The sequence below is a fragment of the Oncorhynchus gorbuscha genome, linkage group LG02 (assembly GCF_021184085.1).
Source record: "Oncorhynchus gorbuscha isolate QuinsamMale2020 ecotype Even-year linkage group LG02, OgorEven_v1.0, whole genome shotgun sequence".
NCBI lineage: Eukaryota > Metazoa > Chordata > Actinopteri > Salmoniformes > Salmonidae > Oncorhynchus > Oncorhynchus gorbuscha.
Genome location: NC_060174.1, coordinates 102,941,326 through 102,952,037, shown reverse-complemented (window position 1 = coordinate 102,952,037; position 10,712 = coordinate 102,941,326). Strand labels below are relative to the sequence as shown.

The 10,712-nt window shown below is 46.3% G+C and overlaps 1 pseudogene; it reads left to right on the top strand.

The window, feature by feature from the left end:
- The first annotated feature begins 1,057 nt into the window (after window positions 1-1,057).
- Window positions 1,058-10,712, top strand: part of LOC124014551 — a 181,734-nt pseudogene continuing 172,079 nt past the window's right edge.

Below are 10,712 nucleotides of genomic sequence, written 5' to 3'. Positions count from 1 at the left end.
GTTAACCCACTGTTCCTAGGCCAGTTAACCCACTGTTCCTAGGCCAGTTAACCCACTGCTCCTAGACCAGTTAACCCACTGTTCCTAGGCCAGTTAACCCACTGTTCCTAGACCAGTTAACCCACTGTTCCCAGGCCGTCATTGTAAATAAGAAATTGTTCTTAACTGACTTGCCTAGTTAAATTTAAAAAAGAAGTGGCCTTTTTTGCGAGCCTCTTGTGGGCTACAGATAAAACAAAGGACATTGGACCGATTTTATAATCTAATTTTCTCCCTTTAGACAAACACATGAGCATGCACACACACACAAACACACACACACTCATACACACACACAGGCAGGCAGTGACTGAATAACAGATCTTCACAATTCTGCACAGCCGGTATTTCCCAGTCCCATAGGCTATTATGTTTCCAGAACTAGGCTTGAATCCTGTTTTATACAGCAAGAACTACAATTGTATCCAATGGACTGATTAACCTTAGAATACTATGTTTCTGGACTACATTTTTGTAATATTCAGGAATATATTGTAGCCTACTATAATAAATGTTAATATACAAGTATAATCACACGCAGACGAGTTATATGAACTTTAAAGTAATCAGCGAGATGTGATGGCACCCACAGACTCTCAACATGAAAAACATGCTATTTCCCCTAGTCTGTCTGGGACACTGCAGTACTCTATGCCAACTGCAGAGTTTTACCCATGTCAGCTGTAGAATACTAGAGAGAGAGAGAGGGCTGTAGGAGTGGAGATGGATGGTGCATGATGTTCTAAACAGGATTTGTCTGACTCCATAGCGAGGGCATAAAGGCATTCAATGTATCCCCGAGAGACTTGCCGCAAAAGCAACGGAGAGAGGGAGATAGAGGTTACCTAGTAAAGAGGGAGATAGGAGTTATCTAGTAGAGCATGCGGGAGGCTGAGACAAATCCACTCCCTATAATGACACCATGAGCTCACCTTTACGCGCCAGCCCGCCCCTCTGCAACATTTGTACTGTACACCATTGCCTGCCTCTTTGTCTCTGTCAGTTTGGCTGTGTGTAATTCACGGTCATGTTAGTGCCCTTAATAGCTCTGAGGATTTAGGTTTGATGTCTATACTTGGGTGTCTATAGGTTCAATGTCTGTAGTCTATTCGTTGCTCAGACAAAGCCACCCGCTACTGCCGCTGACAACCCCAGTTTCGCGCCTTTCGCTGTCTTGTCTTGGCGCGTCCGTAGCGGGCACGGAACAACTCGACTGCTTTGCTTTTTAACAGACGCCGGGGGACGATGCTGGAAATCATGTCCAGCTCTCTTGGATAAGTAGAGGAGAAACCAAGTTTGCAGCATGGTGAAAAGCAAAGGTAAGCTGAATAAATAGAGTGATATTGTGTGGCTCATTCAACGACGTCTTTGATGCTGTTGAAATCATATTCGGGCGGTTCTCGCGCCCCCCCTGGATATGGTTTTAAAGTTGGCTGACATACCGGGGTACGTCTGTTGTGAGATATCCTATATCAGTCCGTTGATAGTTTTTTGGAACTGCAATTTTCATCTGAATTTTGACTACTGAATTTTGACTGCTTTGGAATCCATGCATTTCACCGTCTGCTTTTAGGATGTAGCTTTTATATCAGAGATGTAGGCAGTCTATTCTGTAGTAGCCAAGGGGCTTCATCTGACAACACCTGCCTGTTAATGGAAAGTATATCATACATACCAAATCATTTATATATTTTAAAAAGTGGGGTGGTGGGGTTATTTTACACCACATAAACAATGTATCCACCTTATCATTATTCACGTTTTTTATGTTACCTATATACAATATATACGCGGTGCATCATACACTCTAAGGGCTCTAAGGGCATTTAATTAGGTTGATCTGCAGATTGCGGCTGATGAAACTTGTTTTCAGAAAGGTTTGGTCCTGTGTAGCTCAGTTGGTAGAGCATGGCGCTTGTAACCCCAGGGTAGTTGGTTCGATCCCCGGGACCACCCATACGTAGAATGTATGCACACATGACTTTAAGTCGCTTTGGATAAAAGCGTCTGCTATAAATGGCATATATTATATTATTATTTAAACATTTAATGGAGTCCAGGGAAACTCCCAGAACAACTGATTGCAATTAAAGTAAGAGGGAGTGGTTGTCAGTTTAAAATGCTAAATGATTCTACATTCTTCCACAAATAATCACAATGTTTTAGAGTAAAAGCCACCTGTTAATGTCGGACTGTTCTTTAAGTAATTCTCAGTCTCAGGAAAAATGGATGCAACCATATTCATGTACCTCTGAGAATCTGATTTACTAATCATCAACACGTACTGCACTTCTTCACATCTTCTACTTATATTCTAGGACATGCCCTGTGATGTGTTTTGAATTTAAAAATACATGTTTTTATGTCTTGGATTTAGGCAGGTACTTTTTTACATAGAATTTCCTCAGCGGCTGTTTGGCCTGTACATAAGTGCATTCTGGGAGCCTGATATTTTAAAACTCATTCTCATTAGCATCTTGTGTCTTTCCAAGGCTCTTAGCTCTCTCTCTCTCTCTCTCTCTCTCTCTCTCTCTCTATTTTCATCTTGACTAGCTGTGTATTAGTACTGTTTTCAACACTGGCTGTGTTTCGTGTCCATGCTGTAGGTCATGTAACTGTTTTTTACGTACAATAACCTTTGTGGACAAATGTTGCTCTCCGTTTTTTTTTTTTTTTTTTGTGGTGAAACAAAAGTTGTGGTTGCATTTATTCTGCCACTGTGTCTTCTCATTGTCTCGGCTTAAGCCTATATATAAACGAGCAGGTTTTTAGAGCAAACAACGCAATTATCACAACACGTCGGTTGTAATATGTCTTCTTTTTTTCCCCTGTCTTGGCTTCCCAGTGATTTTACCCACACGCCATTACTGATTTATCCTTCCCTGCCTCTGCCCCTGCCTCTTTTCAGGTCAACTCAGAGTCCATGTCTCAGGGTCTGATACTGTCATTAATAATTGACATGGTGGAGGGTCCAATTCATAGTGCATTACTCTAATATATTCTGGTATGTGCCCTCACCACACGGAGGCAACACTTCTCGAAGACGCATGCCAAGTCCTGGCTGAGAGAGAGAGCTGCTTGGAGAGTTAAGGTTATTAAATAAGACGTGTGTATTGTTGGATATTTAAGGCACAATGTGAGAGCCAAACTATACATCTTTCTGAGATGTAAACATGGTTAATGTGGTGATCGGGCACAGGATTATAATACTGTATAATCTTAGAATCAGCCTATATGTGTTGCATAGGCTTGTTGTACTTTTTACCCCAATTTTGTGATAACCAAATTGGTAGTTACAGTCTTGTCCCATCGCTGCAACTCATGTACGGACTCGGGAGAGGCGAAGGTCGAGAGCCATGTGTCCTCCGAAACACGACCCCACCAAGCCGCACTGCTTCTCGACAAACTGTTCGCTTAACCCGGAAACCAGCCATTGTGTCGTCGGGAAACACCGTACACCTGGTGACCGTAGTCAGCGTGTATGCCCCCGGCCCGCCACAAGGTGTCGCTAGAGCGCGATGGGACAAGGTCATCCCGGCCGGCCAAACCCTCCATTAACCCGGACGACGCTGGGCCGATTGTGCGCCGTCTCATGAATCTCCTGGTTGGGATTGAACCCGGAGCTGTTGTGACGCCTCTAGCACTGCGATGCCGTGCTTTAGACCACGGCGGCACTCGTGCATAGGCTTTTGAACCCATTCTCACTTAAATGCAGTCAGTGTTATCAGTGTCTGGATTAGAAGAAAGAGGAATAGTTCGTGCTGGGTTTATGACAAATGCATTAACAGTGGAGGAAAACACTGTAATTAAAGATCTCAATTAACGTCTAAACAATCCCATTTTCATCGTCCTGAAAGGAAAACGTGATCCATAAAGGGATGAATGTTAATGACTTCCCTCGGTTGGAGAGTCTCGATATATACCAGCTATCATGAATACTGGAGTGTGTATATCACTGACTCTATCCTTCAACTGTACTGGAGTGTGTATATCACCGACTCTATCCTTCAACTGTACTGGAGTGTGTATATCACTGACTCTATCCTTCAACTGTACTGGAGTGTGTATATCACTGACTCTATCCTTCAACTGTACTGGAGTGTGTATATCACTGACTCTATCCTTCAACTGTACTGGAGTGTGTATATCACTGACTCTATCCTTCAACTGTACTGGAGTGTGTATATCACTGACTCTATCCTTCAACTGTACTGGAGTGTGTATATCACTGACTCTATCCTTCAACTGTACTGGAGTGTGTATATCACCGACTCTATCGTTCAACTGTACTGGAGTGTGTATATCACCGACTCTATCCTTCAACTGTACTGGAGTGTGTATATCACCGACTCTATCCTTCAACTGTACTGGAGTGTGTATATCACCGACTCTATCCTTCAACTGTACTGGAGTGTGTATATCACTGACTCTATCCTTCAACTGTACTGGAGTGTGTATATCACTGACTCTATCCTTCAACTGTACTGGAGTGTGTATATCACTGACTCTATCCTTCAACTGTACTGGAGTGTGTATATCACTGACTCTATCCTTCAACTGTACTGGAGTGTGTATGTCACTGACTCTATCCTTCAACTGTACTGGAGTGTGTATATCACTGACTCTATCCTTCAACTGTACTGGAGTGTGTATATCACTGACTCTATCCTTCAACTGTACTGGAGTGTGTATATCACTGACTCTATCCTTCAACTGTACTGGAGTGTGTATATCACCGACTCTATCCTTCAACTGTCAAAGGAAGGAACACACTTCTGTTTTTCAAGGCAGTGTTTTTCATGTGTTAAGTCAATGTATGTCTGATTGGGCCGTACGTACAGTATAGCCCTGTGTGTATATGTACCAAACGTGTTCATCGCTGTGTGTGTATGTATAAGAGGGACAGAAAGAGACAATGCCGAACACATTTATGTTTGTTTGTGGTTTGCGTCACTGCAGCAGGGTATTGGCACAGCCTCTGTAGGGGGAGCTGTGCAGAACAACATCGGCCAGGCTGCTCCTCAGGGTCAGATGATGCAAAGACGAGCACCGTTTGCCTCAGTGTGCTGATCCTAGAGCCCGGAGTAGTGGGGGCTGATCCTAGAGCCTGGAGTAGTGGGGGCTGATTCTAGAGCCTGGAGTAGTGGGGGCTGATTCTAGAGCCTGGAGTAGTGGGGGCTGATTCTAGAGCCTGGAGTAGTGGGGGCTGATTCTAGAGCCTGGAGTAGTGGGGGCTGATTCTAGAGCCTGGAGTAGTGGGGGCTGATCCTAGAGCCTGGAGTAGTGGGGGCTGATTCTAGAGCCTGGAGTAGTGGGGGCTGATCCTAGAGCCTGGAGTAGTGGGGGCTGATTCTAGAGCCTGGAGTAGTGGGGGCTGATCCTAGAGCCTGGAGTAGTGGGGCTGATTCTAGAGCCTGGAGTAGTGGGGGCTGATTCTAGAGCCTGGAGTAGTGGGGGCTGATTCTAGAGCCTGAGGTAGTGGGGGCTGATTCTAGAGGCCTGGAGTAGTGGGGGCTGATTCTAGAGCCTGGAGTAGTGGGGGCTGATCCTAGAGCCTGGAGTAGTGGGGGCTGATCCTAGAGCCTGGAGTAGTGGGGGCTGATCCTAGAGCCTGGAGTAGTGGGGGCTGATCCTAGAGCCTGGAGTAGTGGGGGCTGATCCTAGAGCCTGGAGTAGTGGGGGCTGATCCTAGAGCCTGGAGTAGTGGGGGCTGATCCTAGAGCCTGGAGTAGTGGGGGCTGATTCTAGAGCCTGGTGTAGTGGGGGTTGATCACAGAGTAGTGGGGGTGGATCCTAGAGCCTGGAGTAGTGGGGGCTGATCCCAGAGTAGTGGGGGCTGATCCTAGAGCACACAGCCCTGCGCCTGTCACCATGCAGGCTGACCCTGTCACCATGCAGCCTAGCCCTGTCACCATGCAGACTGACCCTATCACTATGCAGCCTGGCCCTGTCACCATGCAGCCTGGCCCTGTCACCATGCAGACTGACCCTGTCACCATGCAGCCTGACCCTGTCACCATGCAGACCGACCCTGTCACTATGCAGACTGACCCTGTCACCATGCAGACCGACCCTGTCACCATGCAGCCTGACCCTGTCACTATGCAGCCTGGCCCTGTCACCATGCAGACTGACCCTGTCACTATGCAGCCTGGCCCTGTCACCATGCAGCCTGACCCTGTCACTATGCAGCCTGGCCCTGTCACCATGCAGACTGACCCTGTCACTATGCAGCCTGGCCCTGTCACTGTGCAGACTGATCCTGTCACTATACAGACTGACCCTGTCACCATGCAGACTGACCCTGTCACTATGCAGACTGGCCCTGTCACCATGCAGCTTGGCCCTGTCACCATGCAGACTGACCCTGTCACCATGCAGTCTCACCCTGTCACCATGCAGACTGACCCTGTCACTATGCAGACTGACCCTGTCACTATGCAGACTGACCCTGTCACTATGCAGACTGACCCTGTCACAGTGCCCATTGGGCTGCTGGTCACCAATGACCTGCGTCCTGCTGTCTGTCCCCAGAGCCAGACTCTGGGCCCCTGGACAGTGATGCTACCAGTTATCAGAAGGCTGATATGTGACTGGCATTTGCCAGGGGGTTGTGTGCGTGTGTGCGTGTCTGCATGTGTGTGTATGTGCGCGTGCTGTGCCCGTGTGTGTGTGCGCGTGTATATAGGTGCACACCTACACGCCTGTTAAAAGGCTGGTCACCTGGCCGTAGCCCTGGGCATGTCAATAATTGAAGTCAGATTTCATGTTTACAGTGCAGTTTGTTAACTTGAGTAAATGAATAAAGGGCAAGGGGGGGATACCTGGTCAGTTGTCCAACTGAATGAAAGGGGGATACCTGGTCAGTTGTCCAACTGAATGAAAGGGGGGATACCTGGTCAGTTGTCCAACTGAATGAAAGGGGGTACCTGGTCAGTTGTACTACTGAATGAAAGGGGGGATACCTGGTCAGTTGTCCAACTGAATGAAAGGGGGATACCTGGTCAGTTGTCCAACTGAATGAAAGGGGGATACCTGGTCAGTTGTCCAACTGAATGAAAGGGGGGATACCTGGTCAGTTGTCCAACTGAATGAAAGGGAGGATACCTGGTCAGTTGTCCAACTGAATGAAAGGGGGATACCTGGTCAGTTGTCCAACTGAATGAAAGGGGGATACCTGGTCAGTTGTCCAACTGAATGAAAGGGGGTACCTGGTCAGTTGTACTACTGAATGAAAGGGGGGATACCTGGTCAGTTGTCCAACTGAATGAAAGGGGGATACCTGGTCAGTTGTCCAACTGAATGAAAGGGGGGATACCTGGTCAGTTGTCCAACTGAATGAAAGGGGGATACCTGGTCAGTTGCCCAACTGAATGAAAGGGGGATACCTGGTCAGTTGTCCAACTGAATGAAAGGGGGGATACCTGGTCAGTTGTCCAACTGACTGAAAGGGGGGGTACCTGGTCAGTTGTCCAACTGAATGAAAGGGGGGATACCTGGTCAGTTGTACAACTGAATGAAAGGGGGATACCTAGTCAGTTGTCCAACTGAATGAAAGGGGGGGATACCTGGTCAGTTGTACTACTGAATGCATTCAACTGAAATTCATCTTCCGCATTTAACCCAACCCCTCTGAATCCCGGGCAAACAGTAAAGATGGCATCTTTGTAATAGAAGTGTATCCTCATTACTGTTGAGGCCTGCTTCAGATACAACTCGGAGCAATGTGGTGTGTCTGTGACGAATTCCCCTCTCCCCACTTCAAAGGCTTCAGTTCATTTGAGTATTTCCCTTATTTTGGGATTAAGAGTGCTTTCAGATTGGTGGCAAAGGAAAAACACTGTTTCTCAAGTGAATGGCCTCTAACATCTTAGAGGGAGTGATAGACACTGGCAGGGAGATGGAGAAGCATTGATGCGTGTAGATTTGCAGGTTCCCTGAAAATAAACAAACAGAAAAGAAATCTAGGAAAAGCAGTGATTTGATGGAGAACGTGTTGTCAGGAGGGAGAGGCTGCTCTCATTGGTTTGGAATGGAATGTCATTTTTCACTGCTTTGATCCTCTGTGAGGGGAGGCTGGGGGGGGGGCCGGGGGATAAGCGTATGGGGAGGGAGAGGGGGAGGCTTGAGGATGAGTTTGGGTATAGAAAAGTAGGACAGTTTTGTTTCTTTTGTGACACAGGATAAGAAATAGTGCCTGTATGGAAACATCCTTCTTTAAAGGCGCGCGATGTAGTAAGTTATTTATATCACACATATATTAAATTAAAAGGCAAAAGCTGATGGCAGAAGTGGCTCTTTAAGTGGGACTGTAATGATGGAGAGTCGAGTCAGCACATCTTAGCCCGTTTCCCTGCTGTCTGTATAATGAAACATACAACGACAGAGAGATGATCGTGATATTATTACGGCGGGTTTCCGATGTGCTTTGCAGCCGAGCCTACGTCTTGGTCCTTGCCTCCCTCCTGCAGTGCCACATTGCCATGTTCTGGGCTAATCTGTCTGTCTGCAGCGAAACCACACACTACATTGGGAGGGATGTGGGTTTGCTGCTACTGTGGCTGCTGTGGACATTATGCTGCAGGATTTTTATACACTGAACAAAAATATAAAACACAATATGCAACCATTTCAAATATTTTACTAAGTTACAGTTTATAGAAGGAAATCAGTCAATTGAAATAAATAAATTAGGCCCCTAATCTATGGATTTCACATGACTGGGCATTGGCACAGCCATAGGTGGACCTGGGAGGGCATAGGCCCACCCAGTTGGGAGCCAGGTCCACCCACTGGGAAGCCATGCCAGGCCAATCAGATATTTTTTTCCCTCCCCCTCCTCAGAGGATCCCGCAGGTGAAGAAGCCGGCTGTGGAGGTCCTGGGCTGGCGTGGTTACACATGGTCTGCAGTTATGAGGCCAAATTCTCTGAAACGACTTTGGAGGCGGCTTATGGTAGAGAAATTAATATCCATTCCCTGGCAACAGCTCTGTTAGATATTCCTGCAGTCAGTATGCCAATTGCAATGCTCCCTCAAAAACTTGAGACATCGATGGCATTGTATTGTGTGACAAAAATACACATTTTAGAGTGGCCTTTTATTGTCCCCAGCACAAGGTGCACCTGTGTAATGATCATGCTGTTTAATCAGCTTCTTGATATGCCACACCTGTCAGGTGGATGGATTATTTTGACTAAGGAGAAATGCTCACTAACAGGGATGTAAAAAAAATTGTGCACAACATTTTGGAGAAATAAGCTTTTTTTGTGAGTATGGAACATTTCTGGGGCTCTTTTCAGCTCATGAAAAATGGGACCAACACTTTACATGTTGCGTTTATATTTTTATTCAGTATATTTCACTCTCTCCAAAACCATTGGCGTTACTGTTGGGTTGAGGGATCATTTTTTACCGCGTTTGTTTGATGAGGTTACCTCGTTGTGACACCGGTGTCATGTCGTCTCATATATCATAGCACACACGTATGACATCGTATCACATTGTGGCGGATCATCCCATTGGCTCGTGTGAAATTGAACAACGGTGCCCGAGCCGAAGTTTAAATCAAACTGTGGTCCTTCTGTAGCTCAGTTGGTAGAGCATGGTGCTTGTAACGCCAGAGTAGTGGGTTCGATCCCCGGGACCACCCATACGTAGAATGTATGCACACATGACTGTAAGTCGCTTTGGATAAAAGCGTCTGCTAAATGGCATTTATTATTATATTATTATATATAAACAACGTGCCAAAAAAGTTGTCTCCATGGGTCACAAGATTTCCATTTCCTCTCCCTCCGTCAGAGGGAGAGGCAGTCTGAGGAGTTGATTGGCCGGTGCGATGTGTCTAATAGTGGCCCGGTGTTGCCTGTGGAGGAGAGTTTGGAGGAAACGATAGGATCAAGTAAAAAGTAATTAAAGGCCGTGTTTGTGTAGACACTTACAGAGAAGAGCATGAGACAGAGGCGTGGGAAGTTGGACAGAAAGCTCCTGGTGGGTAGGGGTCATTTATCTTGCACCATTTATCCCTGTAAAAGGCCAAGTGATTTTCTCTAAACATATATCTGACCTTGAGTGGGATTTTGTTGGAGATCATTTGGGAAATAAAGTGTGGTTTTCTGTGGACGCTGGTACCTGGACTTGGGGCTACTGGGGCTGTGAATGTGCCGAGGATGCAGCAGGGAACCATCCCAGTCACGGGGAGTGATGACGAAGAGGCTGTAACAAAATGGAGTCAGTTCTGCTCGGACCGCGCTGAAGGATGTTGCGTGGAAAGGCCTTGGCCCAGGAGAGAGAGAGGGGGAGGTGGGGGGGGGTCAACAAAACAATATGGATCAACAAAAACAATAGAATAATATACACCATTTAGCAGATGCTTGTATCCAAAGCAACTCAGTACTGCTTGCAAACATTTTTAGTATGGTTTGTGTCAGGAATAGAACCCACTATCCTGACATAGCAAGCACCATGCTCTACCACCTGAGCTACAGAGGACTGTAGAAATGTTTTATTATGGAGCCAATGGATACTAAACCTAACATATCAGGCAATAAAGTACTGTAATACTTGTTCCAAGTTGGAGTTAAAAAAAACTCATTTACATTTAAGATTGTTCACATCAAAACACTCTGCAATGAAAATAGCAACATAATCAGATTTGAATTTGTAATGCAC